Source organism: Cololabis saira, chromosome 4 (assembly GCF_033807715.1).
Source record: "Cololabis saira isolate AMF1-May2022 chromosome 4, fColSai1.1, whole genome shotgun sequence".
NCBI classification, from domain to species: domain Eukaryota; kingdom Metazoa; phylum Chordata; class Actinopteri; order Beloniformes; family Belonidae; genus Cololabis; species Cololabis saira.
Genome location: NC_084590.1, coordinates 6,064,952 through 6,085,618, shown reverse-complemented (window position 1 = coordinate 6,085,618; position 20,667 = coordinate 6,064,952). Strand labels below are relative to the sequence as shown.

Here is a 20,667-nt window from a genome sequence, read left to right as displayed (position 1 = left end):
AACATAAGACATAGACACCTGGGAATGGTGCCACCCCGCCGCCGCGCCCGCCCGTGCATCCCCCGGTCAGGGGAGGCCCGATCCCCGGACCCGGCCCCACCCCCCCCCCCCGGGGCCACCCCGGCGGACACCCCAAGGGTCACGGAGTCCCCACATCCGCAGGGGCACTCGGCCCCCGCCCAGCGACGGAGGACCAAGGCAGCAATGCCCCCCCAGCGCAGACAGCCACCCCCCACCCAGGCAGGGCCGGGCCCTCCGAGCGGGACCCCCACGCCCACGGCCCAGCCCCTCCCGGGAAAACCGGAGATGCCCAAGCCACCGCCCCCCCGCCCGAGCCCCCCCCAGCCACCCCACCGCCATGAGGCAACCCCCCCATAGGCCCCCAAGGCCCCCACCGGCCAGGGACAGGGCCCCACCGCCCCCCAGGGGCCACCAGAGGCCCGCGCCCCAGACCCCCCTTTCGGCCGAACATTCGATGCATCACTATTATTTAAAAAAAAATATATATATATATATTTTTTTTTTTTGGTCAAGTATGGTCATGTGTGGTATCACAGCCTGGTATGATAACTTGACTGTGTAGCTGAGGTCGCAGATATCCTGCCTGGTACGGACAGCCATGAAGCTATGAAAATGGACACCTCCGAAATATCCAATTTGTGAGCATCTACAATTACGAAAAACTAGAAAATCACAAGTTTAGTCACATGTTGTCATTCAACTGTCTGGGTGGTGTCCAGAGGAGTCCAGACGGAAAACTGGTTTCTCTGAAACACTGATTAAACCTGACATTACAGACACTTTTCGATTATTGTTCGTATTTTCTAGCATCTGAAGCCCGGCTAGCTCAGTCGGTAGAGCATGAGACTCTTAATCTCAGGGTCGTGGGTTCGAGCCCCACGTTGGGCGCTCAAGTCACATTTATGAAGTTTGTTTGAAGTGTAGAGTCCAGGTTGAAGGCTAGCAGAAAGGAATCACCTCCACTGCTGTTCTGGTCACTGAGATGGATTTTACTCGGTGTGAGACTGGTGACATCATCAATGACATCACATTCTTAGATTAAATAATTCGTAATTATGACAATGTTAGTATAGTGGGGCAGTATCTGTACCTGGGGTTCGATTCCCCGATGGAGAGACCAGCTATTTGGTACAATGGACATACATGACTGATACAAGTGAACAAAGGTCAATAGGACGAAAATGACTCCTCCACACACCAGTTGCCGTTGGCCTGCCAGAAAAGCTTTAATTGATGAAGTTTTTCTAAGATAAAACTGTGGATGTTCTATTCACTCGTCAGTCCTGATCCAGAGGTCCAGCCTGTTAGACTCAGACCAGAGACCTTTTGCGACCTTTGCATTTGCGATGAACCGAATAACCACTACACTACAGAAACTGTGCAGCAGGTTATTGATCATGATTCAATTCATTCAATAATTTAGTTTCTATTCCCCCTTAATCTTATACAAAACCATCTAGACAGGTATGTAGAGACATAGATAGTGAGATATTTTGCACTAGCTAGCTATAGCTAGCTTGAGGAGCATAGCATCCTGATAACCGCCAGTTCTACACAGATTTTGACGTAGTCAAGCTGAACTTGAGATGCGCTCCAATTGTCTCATAATGCCAAGTGGACGAGAGTAGGTGACATCATCACCAGGTAGTTGGCTTCCAACTGCACCAACTCCTAAAAAATGGACACCTCCGAAATAGCCAATTTGTGAGCATCTACAATTTCGAAAAACTAGAAAATCACAAGTTTAGTCACATGTTGTCATTCAACTGTCTGGGTGGTGTCCAGAGGAGTCCAGACGGAAAACTGGTTTCTATGAAACACTGATTAAACCTGACATTACAGACACTTTTCGATTATTGTTCGTATTTTCTAGCATCTGAAGCCCGGCTAGCTCAGTCGGTAGAGCATGAGACTCTTAATCTCAGGATCGTGGGTTCGAGCCCCACGTTCGGCGCTGAAGTCACATTTATGAAGTTTGTTTGAAGTGTAGAGTCCAGGTTGAAGGCTAGCAGAAAGGAATCACCTCCACTGCTGTTCTGGTCACTGATATGGATTTTACTCGGTGTGAGACTGGTGACATCATCAATGACATCACATTCTTAGATTAAATAATTCGTAATTATGACAATGTTAGTATAGTGGGGCAGTATCTGTGCCTGGGGTTCGATTCCCCGATGGAGAGACCAGCTATTGGTACAATGGACATACATGACTGATACAAGTGAACAAAGGTCAATAGGACGAAAATGACTCCTCCACACACCAGTTGCCGTTGGCCTGCCAGAAAAGCTTTAATTGATGAAGTTTTTCTAAGATAAAACTGTGGATGTTCTGTTCACTCGTCAGTCCTGATCCAGAGGTCCAGCCTGTTAGACTCAGACCAGAGACCTTTTGCGACCTTTGCATTTGCGATGAACCGAATAACCACTACACTACAGAAACTGTGCAGCAGGTTATTGATCATGATTCAATTCATTCAATAATTTAGTTTCTATTCCCCCTTAATCTTATACAAAACCATCTAGACAGGTATGTAGAGACATAGATAGTGAGACATTTTGCACTAGCTAGCTATAGGCTAGCTTGAGGAGCATAGCATCCTGATAACCGCCAGGTCTACACAGATTTTGACGTAGTCAAGCTGAACTTGAGATGCGCTCCAATTGTCTCATAATGCCAAGTGGACGAGAGTAGGTGACATCATCACCAGGTAGTTGGCTTCCAACTGCACCAACTCCTAAAAAATGGACACCAATTTGTGAGCATCTACAATTACGAAAAACTAGAAAATCACAAGTTTAGTCACATGTTGTCATTCAACTGTCTGGGTGGTGTCCAGAGGAGTCCAGACGGAAAACTGGTTTCTCTGAAACACTGATTAAACCTGACATTACAGACACTTTTCGATTATTGTTCGTATTTTCTAGCATCTGAAGCCCGGCTAGCTCAGTCGGTAGAGCATGAGACTCTTAATCTCAGGGTCGTGGGTTCGAGCTCCACGTTGGGCGCTGAAGTCACATTTATGAAGTTTGTTTGAAGTGTAGAGTCCAGGTTGAAGGCTAGCAGAAAGGAATCACCTCCACTGCTGTTCTGGTCACTGAGATGGATTTTACTCGGTGTGAGACTGGTGACATCATCAATGACATCACATGTCTGATGACATTCCAGGGTTAGATTAAATAATTTGTAATTATGACAATGTTAGTATAGTGGGCAGTATCTGGGCCTGGGGTTCGATTCCCCGATGGAGAGACCAGCTATTTGGTACAATGGACATACATGACTGATACAAGTGAACAAAGGTCAATAGGATGAAAATGACTCCTCCACACACCAGTTGCTGTTGGCCTGCTAAAAAAGCTTTAATTGATGAAGTTTTTCTAAGATAAAACTGTGGATGTTCTATTCACTCGTCGGCCCTGATCCAGAGGTCCAGCCTGTTAGACTCAGAACAGAGACTTTTTGCGACCTTTGCATTTGCGATGAACCGAATAACCACTACACTACAGAAAATGTGCAGCAGGTTATTGATCATGATTCAATTCATTCAATAATTTAGTTTCTATTCCCCCTTAATCTTATACAAAACCATCTAGACAGGTATGTAGAGACATAGATAGTGGGACATTTTGCACTAGCTAGCTATAGCTAGCTTGAGGAGCATAGCATCCTGATAACCGCCAGTTCTACACAGATTTTGACGTAGTCAAGCTGAACTTGTGATGCGCTCCAATTGTCTCATAATGCCAAGTGGACGAGAGTAGGTGACATCATCACCAGGTAGTTGGCTTCCAACTGCACCAACTCCTAAAAAATGGACACCTCCGAAATAGCCAATTTGTGAGCATCTACAATTTCGAAAAACTAGAAAATCACAAGTTTAGTCACATGTTGTCATTCAACTGTCTGGGTGGTGTCCAGAGGAGTCCAGACGGAAAACTGGTTTCTCTGAAACACTGATTAAACCTGACATTACAGACACTTTTCGATTATTGTTCGTATTTTCTAGCATCTGAAGCCCGGCTAGCTCAGTCGGTAGAGCATGAGACTCTTAATCTCAGGGTCGTGGGTTCGAGCCCCACGTTGGGCGCTGAAGTCACATTTATGAAGTTTGTTTGAAGTGTAGAGTCCAGGTTGAAGGCTAGCAGAAAGGAATCACCTCCACTGCTGTTCTGGTCACTGAGATGGATTTTACTCGGTGTGAGACTGGTGACATCATCAATGACATCACATGTTTGATGACATTCCAGGGTTAGATTAAATAATTTGTAATTATGACAATGTTAGTATAGTGGGCAGTATCTGGGCCTGGGGTTCGATTCCCCGATGGAGAGACCAGCTATTTGGTACAATGGACATATATGACTGATACAAGTGAACAAAGGTCAATAGGATGAAAATGACTCCTCCACACACCAGTTGCTGTTGGCCTGCTAAAAAAGCTTTAATTGATGAAGTTTTTCTAAGATAAAACTGTGGATGTTCTATTCACTCGTCGGCCCTGATCCAGAGGTCCAGCCTGTTAGACTCAGACCAGAGACTTTTTGCGACCTTTGCATTTGCGATGAACCGAATAACCACTACACTACAGAAACTGTGCAGCAGGTTATTGATCATGATTCAATTCATTCAATAATTTAGTTTCTATTCCCCCTTAATCTTATACAAAACCATCTAGACAGGTATGTAGAGACATAGATAGTGGGACATTTTGCACTAGCTAGCTATAGCTAGCTTGAGGAGCATAGCATCCTGATAACCGCCAGTTCTACACAGATTTTGACGTAGTCAAGCTGAACTTGTGATGCGCTCCAATTGTCTCATAATGCCAAGTGGACGAGAGTAGGTGACATCATCACCAGGTAGTTGGCTTCCAACTGCACCAACTCCTAAAAAATGGACACCTCCGAAATAGCCAATTTGTGAGCATCTACAATTTCGAAAAACTAGAAAATCACAAGTTTAGTCACATGTTGTCATTCAACTGTCTGGGTGGTGTCCAGAGCAGTCCAGACGGAAAACTGGTTTCTATGAAACACTGATTAAACCTGACATTACAGACACTTTTCGATTATTGTTCGTATTTTCTAGCATCTGAAGCCCGGCTAGCTCAGTCGGTAGAGCATGAGACTCTTAATCTCAGGATCGTGGGTTCGAGCCCCACGTTCGGCGCTGAAGTCACATTTATGAAGTTTGTTTGAAGTGTAGAGTCCAGTTTGAAGGCTAGCAGAAAGGAATCACCTCCACTGCTGTTCTGGTCACTGAGATGGATTTTACTCGGTGTGAGACTGGTGACATCATCAATGACATCACATTCTTAGATTAAATAATTCGTAATTATGACAATGTTAGTATAGTGGGGCAGTATCTGTGCCTGGGGTTCGATTCCCCGATGGATAGACCAGCTATTGGTACAATGGACATACATGACTGATACAAGTGAACAAAGGTCAATAGGACGAAAATGACTCCTCCACACACCAGTTGCCGTTGGCCTGCCAGAAAAGCTTTAATTGATGAAGTTTTTCTAAGATAAAACTGTGGATGTTCTGTTCACTCGTCAGTCCTGATCCAGAGGTCCAGCCTGTTAGACTCAGACCAGAGACCTTTTGCGACCTTTGCATTTGCGATGAACCGAATAACCACTACACTACAGAAACTGTGCAGCAGGTTATTGATCATGATTCAATTCATTCAATAATTTAGTTTCTATTCCCCCTTAATCTTATACAAAACCATCTAGACAGGTATGTAGAGACATAGATAGTGAGACATTTTGCACTAGCTAGCTATAGGCTAGCTTGAGGAGCATAGCATCCTGATAACCGCCAGGTCTACACAGATTTTGACGTAGTCAAGCTGAACTTGAGATGCGCTCCAATTGTCTCATAATGCCAAGTGGACGAGAGTAGGTGACATCATCACCAGGTAGTTGGCTTCCAACTGCACCAACTCCTAAAAAATGGACACCAATTTGTGAGCATCTACAATTACGAAAAACTAGAAAATCACAAGTTTAGTCACATGTTGTCATTCAACTGTCTGGGTGGTGTCCAGAGGAGTCCAGACGGAAAACTGGTTTCTCTGAAACACTGATTAAACCTGACATTACAGACACTTTTCGATTATTGTTCGTATTTTCTAGCATCTGAAGCCCGGCTAGCTCAGTCGGTAGAGCATGAGACTCTTAATCTCAGGGTCGTGGGTTCGAGCTCCACGTTGGGCGCTGAAGTCACATTTATGAAGTTTGTTTGAAGTGTAGAGTCCAGGTTGAAGGCTAGCAGAAAGGAATCACCTCCACTGCTGTTCTGGTCACTGAGATGGATTTTACTCGGTGTGAGACTGGTGACATCATCAATGACATCACATGTCTGATGACATTCCAGGGTTAGATTAAATAATTTGTAATTATGACAATGTTAGTATAGTGGGCAGTATCTGGGCCTGGGGTTCGATTCCCCGATGGAGAGACCAGCTATTTGGTACAATGGACATACATGACTGATACAAGTGAACAAAGGTCAATAGGATGAAAATGACTCCTCCACACACCAGTTGCTGTTGGCCTGCTAAAAAAGCTTTAATTGATGAAGTTTTTCTAAGATAAAACTGTGGATGTTCTATTCACTCGTCGGCCCTGATCCAGAGGTCCAGCCTGTTAGACTCAGACCAGAGACTTTTTGCGACCTTTGCATTTGCGATGAACCGAATAACCACTACACTACAGAAACTGTGCAGCAGGTTATTGATCATGATTCAATTCATTCAATAATTTAGTTTCTATTCCCCCTTAATCTTATACAAAACCATCTAGACATGTATGTAGAGACATAGATAGTGGGACATTTTGCACTAGCTAGCTATAGCTAGCTTGAGGAGCATAGCATCCTGATAACCGCCAGTTCTACACAGATTTTGACGTAGTCAAGCTGAACTTGTGATGCGCTCCAATTGTCTCATAATGCCAAGTGGACGAGAGTAGGTGACATCATCACCAGGTAGTTGGCTTCCAACTGCACCAACTCCTAAAAAATGGACACCTCCGAAATAGCCAATTTGTGAGCATCTACAATTTCGAAAAACTAGAAAATCACAAGTTTAGTCACATGTTGTCATTCAACTGTCTGGGTGGTGTCCAGAGGAGTCCAGACGGAAAACTGGTTTCTCTGAAACACTGATTAAACCTGACATTACAGACACTTTTCGATTATTGTTCGTATTTTCTAGCATCTGAAGCCCGGCTAGCTCAGTCGGTAGAGCATGAGACTCTTAATCTCAGGGTTGTGGGTTCGAGCCCCACGTTGGGTGCTGAAGTCACATTTATGAAGTTTGTTTGAAGTGTAGAGTCCAGGTTGAAGGCTAGCAGAAAGGAATCACCTCCACTGCTGTTCTGGTCACTGAGATGGATTTTACTCGGTGTGAGACTGGTGACATCATCAATGACATCACATGTCTGATGACATTCCAGGGTTAGATTAAATAAATTGTAATTATGACAATGTTAGTATAGTGGGCAGTATCTGTGCCTGGGGTTCGATTCCCCGATGGAGAGACCAGCTATTTGGTACAATGGACATACATGACTGATACAAGTGAACAAAGGTCAATAGGATGAAAATGACTCCTCCACACACCAGTTGCCGTTGGCCTGCTAAAAAAGCTTTAATTGATGATGTTTTTCTAAGATAAAACTGTGGATGTTCTGTTCACTCGTCAGTCCTGATCCAGAGGTCCAGCCTGTAAGACTCAGACCAGAGACCTTTTGCATTTGCGATGAACCGAAGCTTGAGGAGCATAGCATCCTGATAACCGCCAGTTCTACACAGATTTTGACGTAGTCAAGCTGAACTTGAGATGCGCTCCAATTGTCTCATAATGCCAAGTGGACGAGAGTAGGTGACATCATCACCAGGTAGTTGGCTTCCAACTGCACCAACTCCTAAAAAATGGACACCTCCGAAATAGCCAATTTGTGAGCATCTACAATTTCGAAAAACTAGAAAATCACAAGTTTAGTCACATGTTGTCATTCAACTGTCTGGGTGGTGTCCAGAGGAGTCCAGACGGAAAACTGGTTTCTCTGAAACACTGATTAAACCTGACATTACAGACACTTTTCGATTATTGTTCGTATTTTCTAGCATCTGAAGCCTGGCTAGCTCAGTCGGTAGAGCATGAGACTCTTAATCTCAGGGTTGTGGGTTCGAGCCCCACGTTGGGTGCTGAAGTCACATTTATGAAGTTTGTTTGAAGTGTAGAGTCCAGGTTGAAGGCTAGCAGAAAGGAATCACCTCCACTGCTGTTCTGGTCACTGAGATGGATTTTACTCGGTGTGAGACTGGTGACATCATCAATGACATCACATGTCTGATGACATTCCAGGGTTAGATTAAATAAATTGTAATTATGACAATGTTAGTATAGTGGGCAGTATCTGTGCCTGGGGTTCGATTCCCCGATGGAGAGACCAGCTATTTGGTACAATGGACATACATGACTGATACAAGTGAACAAAGGTCAATAGGATGAAAATGACTCCTCCACACACCAGTTGCCGTTGGCCTGCTAAAAAAGCTTTAATTGATGATGTTTTTCTAAGATAAAACTGTGGATGTTCTGTTCACTCGTCAGTCCTGATCCAGAGGTCCAGCCTGTAAGACTCAGACCAGAGACCTTTTACATTTGCGATGAACCGAAGCTTGAGGAGCATAGCATCCTGATAACCGCCAGTTCTACACAGATTTTGACGTAGTCAAGCTGAACTTGAGATGCGCTCCAATTGTCTCATAATGCCAAGTGGACGAGAGTAGGTGACATCATCACCAGGTAGTTGGCTTCCAACTGCACCAACTCCTAAAAAATGGACACCTCCGAAATAGCCAATTTGTGAGCATCTACAATTTCGAAAAACTAGAAAATCACAAGTTTAGTCACATGTTGTCATTCAACTGTCTGGGTGGTGTCCAGAGGAGTCCAGACGGAAAACTGGTTTCTCTGAAACACTGATTAAACCTGACATTACAGACACTTTTCGATTATTGTTCGTATTTTCTAGCATCTGAAGCCCGGCTAGCTCAGTCGGTAGAGCATGAGACTCTTAATCTCAGGGTCGTGGGTTCGAGCCCCACGTTGGGCGCTGAAGTCACATTTATGAAGTTTGTTTGAAGTGTAGAGTCCAGGTTGAAGGCTAGCAGAAAGGAATCACCTCCACTGCTGTTCTGGTCACTGAGATGGATTTTACTCGGTGTGAGACTGGTGACATCATCAATGACATCACATGTCTGATGACATTCCAGGGTTAGATTAAATAATTTGTAATTATGACAATGTTAGTATAGTGGGCAGTATCTGGGCCTGGGGTTCGATTCCCCGATGGAGAGACCAGCTATTTGGTACAATGGACATACATGACTGATACAAGTGAACAAAGGTCAATAGGATGAAAATGACTCCTCCACACACCAGTTGCTGTTGGCCTGCTAAAAAAGCTTTAATTGATGAAGTTTTTCTAAGATAAAACTGTGGATGTTCTATTCACTCGTCGGCCCTGATCCAGAGGTCCAGCCTGTTAGACTCAGACCAGAGACTTTTTGCGACCTTTGCATTTGCGATGAACCGAATAACCACTACACTACAGAAACTGTGCAGCAGGTTATTGATCATGATTCAATTCATTCAATAATTTAGTTTCTATTCCCCCTTAATCTTATACAAAACCATCTAGACAGGTATGTAGAGACATAGATAGTGGGACATTTTGCACTAGCTAGCTATAGCTAGCTTGAGGAGCATAGCATCCTGATAACCGCCAGTTCTACACAGATTTTGACGTAGTCAAGCTGAACTTGTGATGCGCTCCAATTGTCTCATAATGCCAAGTGGACGAGAGTAGGTGACATCATCACCAGGTAGTTGGCTTCCAACTGCACCAACTCCTAAAAAATGGACACCTCCGAAATAGCCAATTTGTGAGCATCTACAATTTCGAAAAACTAGAAAATCACAAGTTTAGTCACATGTTGTCATTCAACTGTCTGGGTGGTGTCCAGAGGAGTCCAGACGGAAAACTGGTTTCTCTGAAACACTGATTAAACCTGACATTACAGACACTTTTCGATTATTGTTCGTATTTTCTAGCATCTGAAGCCCGGCTAGCTCAGTCGGTAGAGCATGAGACTCTTAATCTCAGGGTCGTGGGTTCGAGCCCCACGTTGGGCGCTGAAGTCACATTTATGAAGTTTGTTTGAAGTGTAGAGTCCAGGTTGAAGGCTAGCAGAAAGGAATCACCTCCACTGCTGTTCTGGTCACTGAGATGGATTTTACTCGGTGTGAGACTGGTGACATCATCAATGACATCACATGTCTGATGACATTCCGGGGTTAGATTAAATAATTTGTAATTATGACAATGTTAGTATAGTGGGCAGTATCTGGGCCTGGGGTTCGATTCCCCGATGGAGAGACCAGCTATTTGGTACAATGGACATATATGACTGATACAAGTGAACAAAGGTCAATAGGATGAAAATGACTCCTCCACACACCAGTTGCTGTTGGCCTGTTAAAAAAGCTTTAATTGATGAAGTTTTTCTAAGATAAAACTGTGGATGTTCTATTCACTCGTCGGCCCTGATCCAGAGGTCCAGCCTGTTAGACTCAGACCAGAGACTTTTTGCGACCTTTGCATTTGCGATGAACCGAATAACCACTACACTACAGAAACTGTGCAGCAGGTTATTGATCATGATTCAATTCATTCAATAATTTAGTTTCTATTCCCCCTTAATCTTATACAAAACCATCTAGACAGGTATGTAGAGACATAGATAGTGGGACATTTTGCACTAGCTAGCTATAGCTAGCTTGAGGAGCATAGCATCCTGATAACCGCCAGTTCTACACAGATTTTGACGTAGTCAAGCTGAACTTGTGATGCGCTCCAATTGTCTCATAATGCCAAGTGGACGAGAGTAGGTAACATCATCACCAGGTAGTTGGCTTCCAACTGCACCAACTCCTAAAAAATGGACACCTCCGAAATAGCCAATTTGTGAGCATCTACAATTTCGAAAAACTAGAAAATCACAAGTTTAGTCACATGTTGTCATTCAACTGTCTGGGTGGTGTCCAGAGGAGTCCAGACGGAAAACTGGTTTCTCTGAAACACTGATTAAACCTGACATTACAGACACTTTTCGATTATTGTTCGTATTTTCTAGCATCTGAAGCCCGGCTAGCTCAGTCGGTAGAGCATGAGACTCTTAATCTCAGGGTCGTGGGTTCGAGCCCCACGTTGGGCGCTGAAGTCACATTTATGAAGTTTGTTTGAAGTGTAGAGTCCAGGTTGAAGGCTAGCAGAAAGGAATCACCTCCACTGCTGTTCTGGTCACTGAGATGGATTTTACTCGGTGTGAGACTGGTGACATCATCAATGACATCACATGTCTGATGACATTCCGGGGTTAGATTAAATAATTTGTAATTATGACAATGTTAGTATAGTGGGCAGTATCTGGGCCTGGGGTTCGATTCCCCGATGGAGAGACCAGCTATTTGGTACAATGGACATATATGACTGATACAAGTGAACAAAGGTCAATAGGATGAAAATGACTCCTCCACACACCAGTTGCTGTTGGCCTGTTAAAAAAGCTTTAATTGATGAAGTTTTTCTAAGATAAAACTGTGGATGTTCTATTCACTCGTCGGCCCTGATCCAGAGGTCCAGCCTGTTAGACTCAGACCAGAGACTTTTTGCGACCTTTGCATTTGCGATGAACCGAATAACCACTACACTACAGAAACTGTGCAGCAGGTTATTGATCATGATTCAATTCATTCAATAATTTAGTTTCTATTCCCCCTTAATCTTATACAAAACCATCTAGACAGGTATGTAGAGACATAGATAGTGGGACATTTTGCACTAGCTAGCTATAGCTAGCTTGAGGAGCATAGCATCCTGATAACCGCCAGTTCTACACAGATTTTGACGTAGTCAAGCTGAACTTGTGATGCGCTCCAATTGTCTCATAATGCCAAGTGGACGAGAGTAGGTAACATCATCACCAGGTAGTTGGCTTCCAACTGCACCAACTCCTAAAAAATGGACACCTCCGAAATAGCCAATTTGTGAGCATCTACAATTTCGAAAAACTAGAAAATCACAAGTTTAGTCACATGTTGTCATTCAACTGTCTGGGTGGTGTCCAGAGGAGTCCAGTCGGAAAACTCACACCGAGTTCATTCAATAATTTAGTTTCTATTCCCCCTTAATCTTATACAAAACCATCTAGACAGGTATGTAGAGACATAGATAGTGGGACATTTTGCACTAGCTAGCTATAGCTAGCTTGAGGAGCATAGCATCCTGATAACCGCCAGTTCTACACAGATTTTGACGTAGTCAAGCTGAACTTGAGATGCGCTCCAATTGTCTCATAATGCCAAGTGGACGAGAGTAGGTGACATCATCACCAGGTAGTTGGCTTCCAACTGCACCAACTCCTAAAAAATGGACACCTCCGAAATAGCCAATTTGTGAGCATCTACAATTTCGAAAAACTAGAAAATCACAAGTTTAGTCACATGTTGTCATTCAACTGTCTGGGTGGTGTCCAGAGGAGTCCAGACGGAAAACTGGTTTCTCTGAAACACTGATTAAACCTGACATTACAGACACTTTTCGATTATTGTTCGTATTTTCTAGCATCTGAAGCCCGGCTAGCTCAGTCGGTAGAGCATGAGACTCTTAATCTCAGGGTCGTGGGTTCGAGCCCCACGTTGGGCGCTGAAGTCACATTTATGAAGTTTGTTTGAAGTGTAGAGTCCAGGTTGAAGGCTAGCAGAAAGGAATCACCTCCACTGCTGTTCTGGTCACTGAGATGGATTTTACTCGGTGTGAGACTGGTGACATCATCAATGACATCACATGTCTGATGACATTCCAGGGTTAGATTAAATAATTTGTAATTATGACAATGTTAGTATAGTGGGCAGTATCTGTGCCTGGGGTTCGATTCCCCGATGGAGAGACCAGCTATTTGGTACAATGGACATACATGACTGATACAAGTGAACAAAGGTCAATAGGATGAAAATGACTCCTCCACACACCAGTTGCCGTTGGCCTGCTAAAAAAGCTTTAATTGATGATGTTTTTCTAAGATAAAACTGTGGATGTTCTGTTCACTCGTCAGTCCTGATCCAGAGGTCCAGCCTGTAAGACTCAGACCAGAGACCTTTTGCATTTGCGATGAACCGAATAACCACTACACTACAGAAACTGTTCAGCAGGTTATTGATCATGATTCAATTCATTCAATAATTTAGTTTCTATTCTATTACATATCAGTCTATTGAAGTTAATTTTATTTTATTATTAACAAGTTCTCCTCTCTGTCGAGTCGCTCTCTCTGCATCTATTTATTTCAGCTCCCGGACAAATTCTCTGTCAAAACACAGCAATGAAAAGTAGTTATTTCATGAAAAGACAACGAACTACCGATATATAACGTTGTCATAACACTTAGTTCACTTTTACGGATAACTTAGCTAAGATAACTAACAAAAACCTAACATACTATTAAAAACCCACAATTTTTAATCGTTGTCCTTACACTAAATTGAATTAAAAAGGTTATATATTAAAGTTACTTACATTTATATTCCTCCTTCTCCCTCTCCACGGTGTAACTAGTCCTTTCTGCCTTCACATCACATCACTGTCCGGTTGCAGCTGTTTTCTCATAATGCCATGTGGACGAGAGTAGGTGACATCATCACCAGGTAGTTGGCTTCCAACTGCACCAACTCCTAAAAAATGGACACCTCCGAAATAGCCAATTTGTGAGCATCTACAATTACGAAAAACTAGAAAATCACAAGTTTAGTCACATGTTGTCATTCAACTGTCTGGGTGGTGTCCAGAGGAGTCCAGACGGAAAACTGGTTTCTCTGAAACACTGATTAAACCTGACATTACAGACACTTTTCGATTATTGTTCGTATTTTCTAGCATCTGAAGCCCGGCTAGCTCAGTCGGTAGAGCATGAGACTCTTAATCTCAGGGTCGTGGGTTCGAACCCCACGTTGGGTGCTGAAGTCACATTTATGAAGTTTGTTTGAAGTGTAGAGTCCAGGTTGAAGGCTAGCAGAAAGGAATCACCTCCACTGCTGTTCTGGTCACTGAGATGGATTTTACTCGGTGTGAGACTGGTGACATCATCAATGACATCACATGTCTGATGACATTCCAGGGTTAGATTACAGTTTTTTACGATTGAATAAACACAATTTTGATTGTTTTGTTTTGTTTAGCAAAACCATACACACGAATAGCACAACCACATACCCGATTAGCAAAACACCTTAGCTCCTTTGCAAAATGAACCACTCTTGTAAAAACTATACACTAACTTATCAAAACCATATTTTTTTACCATATGAAACACACACGTTGCATATGACTTAACTCTGTTTGCACCAGTTACACTCTGCTGTTGAAAACCTTAAACACTTTCGGCTAATTCTGCTTCTAAGTGCATAGAGTAGTATGGGTGAAGCACACAGTGAATTTGCAAAACATCGCTCAGATTTGCACATCTGTAAACACAATGTCTGCTCACACTTTTTGCAAAACAATACACAGTGAACAGTAAACACACTTGTATGCATTACTGTAGACACCACACAGGAGACAAGACTAATGCTGTTGATAATGTTATTTATTTTTTCCATATACTCAAGCCAAAATAGTGAAGAAAAAAAAGCATTTCCCAGTTTTCATGAACATAACATTTTATCCTGTACAAACCCTCCCCCCCCAAAAAAAGAAAACACGGCACATAAATTGCTACTGTTGGTCTCTTCTCCTAGCTGGATCTGGCCAGAGAATTTCATCCACATCACAGGCGATATCCTCATTCGCAAGACAGCGGGGAAAGAATCGCCGTGCATGCCGTATCCACCCCTGTATGGCTGTGGCCTCAATCTGGTCACAGGCCTCCTCCATGGCCTGAATGAGGGCTACCCGAGCCAGGGGGTGCAGATCGTAAACCTTCCACCGCCATGCAGAGAAAAATTCTTCAATTGGGTTAAGAAATGGAGAATATGGTGGCAGGAAAAGGACTGTGTAATGTGGGTGCTGCGTAAACCACTTCTGAACCACTGCAGAGCGGTGGAATGAAACATTGTCCCAGGTGACAATGTATTGGATCTGCATGTTATTTATGATTGTGAGTTTGTATACTCTGTCCAAAAATGTAAGGATGTGAGGTGTTTTATACGGACCCATGTTGGCATGGCGGTGGAGGACCCCATTCTGGGTGATTACCGCGCAAAAGTGCTGATATGGGGTGCATGCAGTAAGAAGCTGTAAACAGGTAATTTTTTTACCTGTTTTCCAGTCTGAATGCCCTTATGACAGATGCCACGGTGAATCTTCTGAGATTTGGCTGGACTCTCAGTCCAGCCTCCCTCAGCGTCAATCCATGGTTCACAACATGGTCCACAAGAGTTGCGCAAATTTCATTGTTTAAAGTTGGACTTCTTCTCCTTTCAGCTTCACCTCTTCCTGCTTGAAGTCTTCCTCTTCCTCTTCCTCTACCTCGGCCTCTACCTCTGGCACGGCCTCTGGCACGGCCTCTGCCTCCTTCTCCTCCTTCTCCGATTCCCCCTCTCATCCTCACTCTTCCTCTTCCTCTTCCTTCCATTTTGGTTAAGTTTGGTGAAATCATCTGCTGCATTTTTATAGTGCTTAAACCTGATTGGTGTGTCTACAATTAAGCAATCTTGTGTTTGCATACCTGATGGCAGTGTTCAATCAACTGGCTCATAGGTGTGGTAATTTGACAGTCAGTGCTTTAGAAGTGCAAGGAAGTGACATCTTGATATACTTCTGTGTCTAATGCATAGACGTTTGTGTTAGTGTTTCAAATCACCGTGTGTATTGTTTTGCACAAAGTGTGAATGGACTCATTGTGCTTACAGTGGTGCAAATCTGGGGCCGAGTTTTGCTCCTTGAGTGTAAGGTTTTCATAATTGGGCAAAACTTTAGATTTTAGTGTTTATTCAATCGTAAAAAACTGTAAATAATTTGTAATTATGACAATGTTAGTATAGTGGGCAGTATCTGTGCCTGGGGTTCGATTCCCCGATGGAGAGACCAGCTATTTGGTACAATGGACATACATGACTGTTACAAGTGAACAAAGGTCAATAGGATGAAAATGACTCCTCCACACACCAGTTGCCGTTGGCCTGCTAAAAAAGCTTTAATTGATGAAGTTTTTCTAAGATAAAACTGTGGATCTTCTGTTTACTCGTCAGTCCTGATCCAGAGGTCCAGCCTGTAAGACTCAGACCAGAGACCTTTTGCATTTGCGATGAACCGAATAACCACTACACTACAGAAACTGTTCAGCAGGTTATTGATCATGATTCAATTCATTCAATCATTTAGTATCTATTCCCCCTTAATCTTATACAAAACCATCTAGACAGGTATGTAGAGACATAGATAGTGGGACATTTTGCACTAGCTAGCTATAGGCTAGCTTGAGGAGCATAGCATCCTGATAACCGCCAGGTCTACACAGATTTTGACGTAGTCAAGCTGAACTTGAGATGCGCTCCAATTGTCTCATAATGCCAAGTGGACGAGAGTAGGTGACATCATCACCAGGTAGTTGGCTTCCAACTGCACCAACTCCTAAAAAATGGACACCTCCGAAATATCCAATTTGTGAGCATCTACAATTACGAAAAACTAGAAAATCACAAGTTTAGTCACATGTTGTCATTCAACTGTCTGGGTGGTGTCCAGAGGAGTCCAGACGGAAAACTGGTTTCTCTGAAACACTGATTAAACCTGACATTACAGACACAACAACATTGTTGGGCCGCACCCAGTGATCATGTGGACTTTTATAAATGTATATTTTTGTGATTATGAGGACCTGTAAAACCAGACTTTGCCCCTTCATCCTGAAGTCCTGCGACCCCCTGCTGCTAACTCCTGGTTATCTCGGCCTGGGTCGAGATAGTCCGTTTACGACCCCCACTGCATGGCCGGAGATCAAAACAAGGACCCAGCAGGGTTTCTGCCAGGGAAAACAGACTTCCTTGGGGTTTTATGACACCTAAGCAGGGGTCGGGATGCAGCGGAGCCCAAAACCAGACCTCAAAATGGTACTGCTTCTTTGAACCCCCCCTTTTCCGCTTTAATGTGCCTCATAAAATGGCGCTGTTGCCTGAACTACAACCCCCAGCATGCCTTGCGGGGGGGGGGTGGCGCCTACAAGCGGCGCTCATCCAATCGCAATGAGGCACCGATGACGTCACCGCAGCGCGCGTAGGATCAAAACCCCTGCCGCTGCTCCTCTTCTCTCTCTTCCGATCAACCTCTCTTCCTGAGCAGCAGGACCAAAGGATCCCATCTCCCTTCTCTCCCCCCGGCTGGGGGGAGGCGGAAGGCCCGCAACGGACCGGGCCTGCGGAGCTCCGGCTCCCATTGACTCGCTTCTCAACTTCATCTCATCGGCGCTGGATCTTTGGCCAGGCCAAAGGATCCCATCTCCTCTCTCTCCCCCCGGGCTGGGGGGAGGCAGGAGGCCCGCACCGGACCGGGCCCTGCGGGGTCCGGTCGTTGAAGCGGCGGTCCCCCGGGGAGCCTCCGGCTTCCACTAACTCTGTCCTCTAAGTTCACAGATCCAAGCTTCCGACGCCCACGCGCTCCCGGCAACCAGATCGGGACACAGCTGCGACTCAGACCGAACCCCCCTCCCCGCTCTGAGCCCCTGTCTGCCAACCGGCGCAGGGATCGGGGACGGACGGTCGGCGTCTCGCCCGGCGTGAGCTCTCCCGGGGCCCGGACGGCCGCGCGTCGGCGACCGGCGCAGAGAGGGAAGCACGGCAAGGAGAGACCGGTCCCCCCGCCGCGCCTAGGAATGCGTGTGAGCCTCCGTTTGGTCCGGAACCACGGCCCGGCACGAGGCGGCCCCGCCGCTGTCTAATCCGTTTCAGGGAAGGGACGGCCCAGTCACCGAACCCGCAGGCATCCGATCCGGATCCCCGAGGAAACGTGATCGGGAACGGTAGATCAGTAGGACTAAGAACGGTTCAGAACTGTGTGAAGTCGGGATCTCTGTTTATCAGTAACTTAAGAACGTGTTACAGAGCTAAATCTGTGTTCAGAGTTGAGATTACATCATCATTGTTATCATTATCATGTTTGATTATTTGGTAGTCGTTGTTTTCTGCCGTAGGCACGTTTTAAATGCTGCGTTCGCCATCCGGTCCGATTGCACGTGGCCCAGAGGGCGCGTCCATCTTTAAAAGACCACAGAAGCCCCGTTTGAACTGTAGATGTTCTGTATCTTCGTTATTATTGCTTGATTTCTTTTTTGTTTTCATTCCATGCATTTAACGTTTATGTTTCATTTTATTGATTGTTGTTTGTCTTGTTAGTTAATGGTTTTATAATAATGTCGTGTGCCATCAGATTTATTCGGGTACTTATTTACATCTCTTTTGACACCCGTATGTAAATAAATTCTGATTGATTTCTTTATGAGTGGTTGTGTTATTTCATGCAAGATTTGGTCACAGATTGATTTGTTTAAGCAGAGCCTAGTGTTCGGATATCACGCCTTCACTGTTATTCTGTAAGATTTGCTGTTCTGCAGGATAATTCAAATCATAATGAGACTGATTTTCTGCTGTTAGTTATCGAATCCCACCGGAAGTAAGGCCCCGGCGGTGGTGCCCCTACGAGAATTATCATTTTTGATAATACAATTTGATAAATAGTCAACTTTATTAATTATTAATAATTCTTTAATAGAATTATCATTAGCCTTGATAACTGGACAGCCAAGCTACCTATGAGTTGCACAACATAAATGGTCCGCCCGTGTGAGGCTCTCGAAACAATATTTGTCACCAAGTTTTTTATGAAATAACAACATTAAATTTTGATCGGGAAAGAAAATATTTCTATTTTTATTCCCCTCTCATTATCTGATTCCTACGGGTATTTTAAAACCTGTTAATGGCAACCTCGCCTCACTAAGGGTTGGTTGCTTTGTTAAGTTCTTTAATTTAATTAATTTGAACTTTTATTTTTCATCACACGATTATTAATCTTGTGATTGATTTCCTCTGCAACCTTACTTCACTGAAGCTAATGCTACTGCTTCACTGAAGGTAATGGTTGGGTTTGCTTTAAGTTCTGTTAATTTTATTAACCTGAACTTTTTCTACCACTCAATTTTTGTGAATCTGTTTGAGTAATTTCCTTTTGCAACCAGGTTCCATGGAAACTAATGGTTGGCGCGCTGTAAGTTCCTGATTTTATTAACCTGAACTTTTATTGATGGATCACTATTTTATTAATCTCTGATTAATCCCCTTTTGCAACCATACTTAACTGAAGGTAATGGTTGACTTAATTTCTTTAATTCTATTAATTGAACTGTTGCTGATTACCCCATGTGAGTTATTAATCTTCTCAGATTAATCTCTACTGTGTTTTAAGTTGAATCTTTAATTTAAAGTTATTTAAAGATTCCTCCCTTTTTTATTCACTTTATTAATTCCTTTCAGTTGGTTCTTGCTTCTAAGGTTATAACCAATACCCCAGTCTCTCAGGGTTTGTTATCGGTTTAATTTCTTCTAATCTGGGTGATAACGTGAGCTGACTTCGTTAATAAGTGTAATCTCTTGCCAGAATCCCAAGCGAAGCGCTGGGGCCTGGACCGTGAGCTGAGATGTGGTTATTAATGGCAGAGAGCTCATCGCAGTGGACGGAGAACCAGCAGAGGTGACCAGGCTGATGGAGATGGACCGACAGGCAAGTCTGTTCTTAGGCTGGACCCAAAAGTGGTGAGCCCGGTCATCTCATCCCCCCGAGCCCCCTGGTCAGACCCCACCGTGAGTAAGCCAAAAATTAATTACCCGAAAGGAGCTGCGGCCCTTCCCAGTTTTCACTGTTACTGACGCTGAAGAAGCAGCTCAGCGTTTTCTTAAAGTAAACCAGAGGAGAACAGATCACGATTAACAACCAAGGCGCAGACGCCGTACCTCAGAGCGAGGGGGGTCCCACGTTGACCTTTTTAGCAAAAGAACACTGAACAGCTGCATTACCTTGTATGCAGCGGCCCCCTCACAATTTTTCTGACCCAGAAGTGGAAGCCCGCTCCACACCTGAAAGGGGGGTAGGATACTTTGGGGCGTTAAAAAAAAAATTCACGCCTACACACAATTTCCAGGCTTCCATAGCCGACATAAGTTAATGTGTGTTTTTGGTCACCAGGCAATTAATCACAGAAGGGTTAAAGTGTTAGCTGTTGTTTTTAGGTACAGTGTACATACTGAAACCTAACTAACCTCTCCTTTTATCTTTCGTTTACCGCACTTTAAGAGTGACATCACTGTGTTAGGTAAATGAATGATGTTATTGCTTTGAATATGTTTTTCTTTTCATATTTTTGTGCATGGCTCGCCTAGTGGAGGAAACCAGGCGAGCTCACGCCCCCTCAGAGTTTGATGATCACATGGACTTGGACCGTTTGTTTTAGCTCCGACGCGGACCCTGCAGTCCTTCATCAGAATCTAAAAGGGGGGATTGTTGGGCCGCACCCAGTG

At 44.1% G+C, this 20,667-nt stretch overlaps 13 non-coding genes across 13 annotated transcripts; all 13 read left to right on the top strand.

Moving 5' to 3' along the window:
- The first annotated feature begins 836 nt into the window (after nucleotides 1-836).
- trnak-cuu (transfer RNA lysine (anticodon CUU)) lies at nucleotides 837-909 on the top strand. The gene has a single exon. It is a non-coding gene; the product is annotated as a tRNA-Lys (tRNA).
- A 993-nt stretch (nucleotides 910-1,902) lies between these two features.
- Nucleotides 1,903-1,975, top strand: trnak-cuu (transfer RNA lysine (anticodon CUU)). Its single transcript has one exon. It is a non-coding gene; the product is annotated as a tRNA-Lys (tRNA).
- A 981-nt stretch (nucleotides 1,976-2,956) lies between these two features.
- trnak-cuu (transfer RNA lysine (anticodon CUU)) lies at nucleotides 2,957-3,029 on the top strand. Its single transcript has one exon. It is a non-coding gene; the product is annotated as a tRNA-Lys (tRNA).
- A 1,009-nt stretch (nucleotides 3,030-4,038) lies between these two features.
- trnak-cuu (transfer RNA lysine (anticodon CUU)) lies at nucleotides 4,039-4,111 on the top strand. The gene has a single exon. It is a non-coding gene; the product is annotated as a tRNA-Lys (tRNA).
- A 1,009-nt stretch (nucleotides 4,112-5,120) lies between these two features.
- Nucleotides 5,121-5,193, top strand: trnak-cuu (transfer RNA lysine (anticodon CUU)). The gene has a single exon. It is a non-coding gene; the product is annotated as a tRNA-Lys (tRNA).
- A 981-nt stretch (nucleotides 5,194-6,174) lies between these two features.
- trnak-cuu (transfer RNA lysine (anticodon CUU)) lies at nucleotides 6,175-6,247 on the top strand. The gene has a single exon. It is a non-coding gene; the product is annotated as a tRNA-Lys (tRNA).
- A 1,009-nt stretch (nucleotides 6,248-7,256) lies between these two features.
- Nucleotides 7,257-7,329, top strand: trnak-cuu (transfer RNA lysine (anticodon CUU)). The gene has a single exon. It is a non-coding gene; the product is annotated as a tRNA-Lys (tRNA).
- Nucleotides 7,330-8,170: 841 nt separating this feature from the next.
- trnak-cuu (transfer RNA lysine (anticodon CUU)) lies at nucleotides 8,171-8,243 on the top strand. Its single transcript has one exon. It is a non-coding gene; the product is annotated as a tRNA-Lys (tRNA).
- An 841-nt stretch (nucleotides 8,244-9,084) lies between these two features.
- On the top strand, nucleotides 9,085-9,157 carry trnak-cuu (transfer RNA lysine (anticodon CUU)). The gene has a single exon. It is a non-coding gene; the product is annotated as a tRNA-Lys (tRNA).
- A 1,009-nt stretch (nucleotides 9,158-10,166) lies between these two features.
- On the top strand, nucleotides 10,167-10,239 carry trnak-cuu (transfer RNA lysine (anticodon CUU)). The gene has a single exon. It is a non-coding gene; the product is annotated as a tRNA-Lys (tRNA).
- Nucleotides 10,240-11,248: 1,009 nt separating this feature from the next.
- trnak-cuu (transfer RNA lysine (anticodon CUU)) lies at nucleotides 11,249-11,321 on the top strand. The gene has a single exon. It is a non-coding gene; the product is annotated as a tRNA-Lys (tRNA).
- Nucleotides 11,322-12,738: 1,417 nt separating this feature from the next.
- On the top strand, nucleotides 12,739-12,811 carry trnak-cuu (transfer RNA lysine (anticodon CUU)). The gene has a single exon. It is a non-coding gene; the product is annotated as a tRNA-Lys (tRNA).
- Nucleotides 12,812-14,046: 1,235 nt separating this feature from the next.
- Nucleotides 14,047-14,119, top strand: trnak-cuu (transfer RNA lysine (anticodon CUU)). Its single transcript has one exon. It is a non-coding gene; the product is annotated as a tRNA-Lys (tRNA).
- Nucleotides 14,120-20,667: the final 6,548 nt, after the last annotated feature.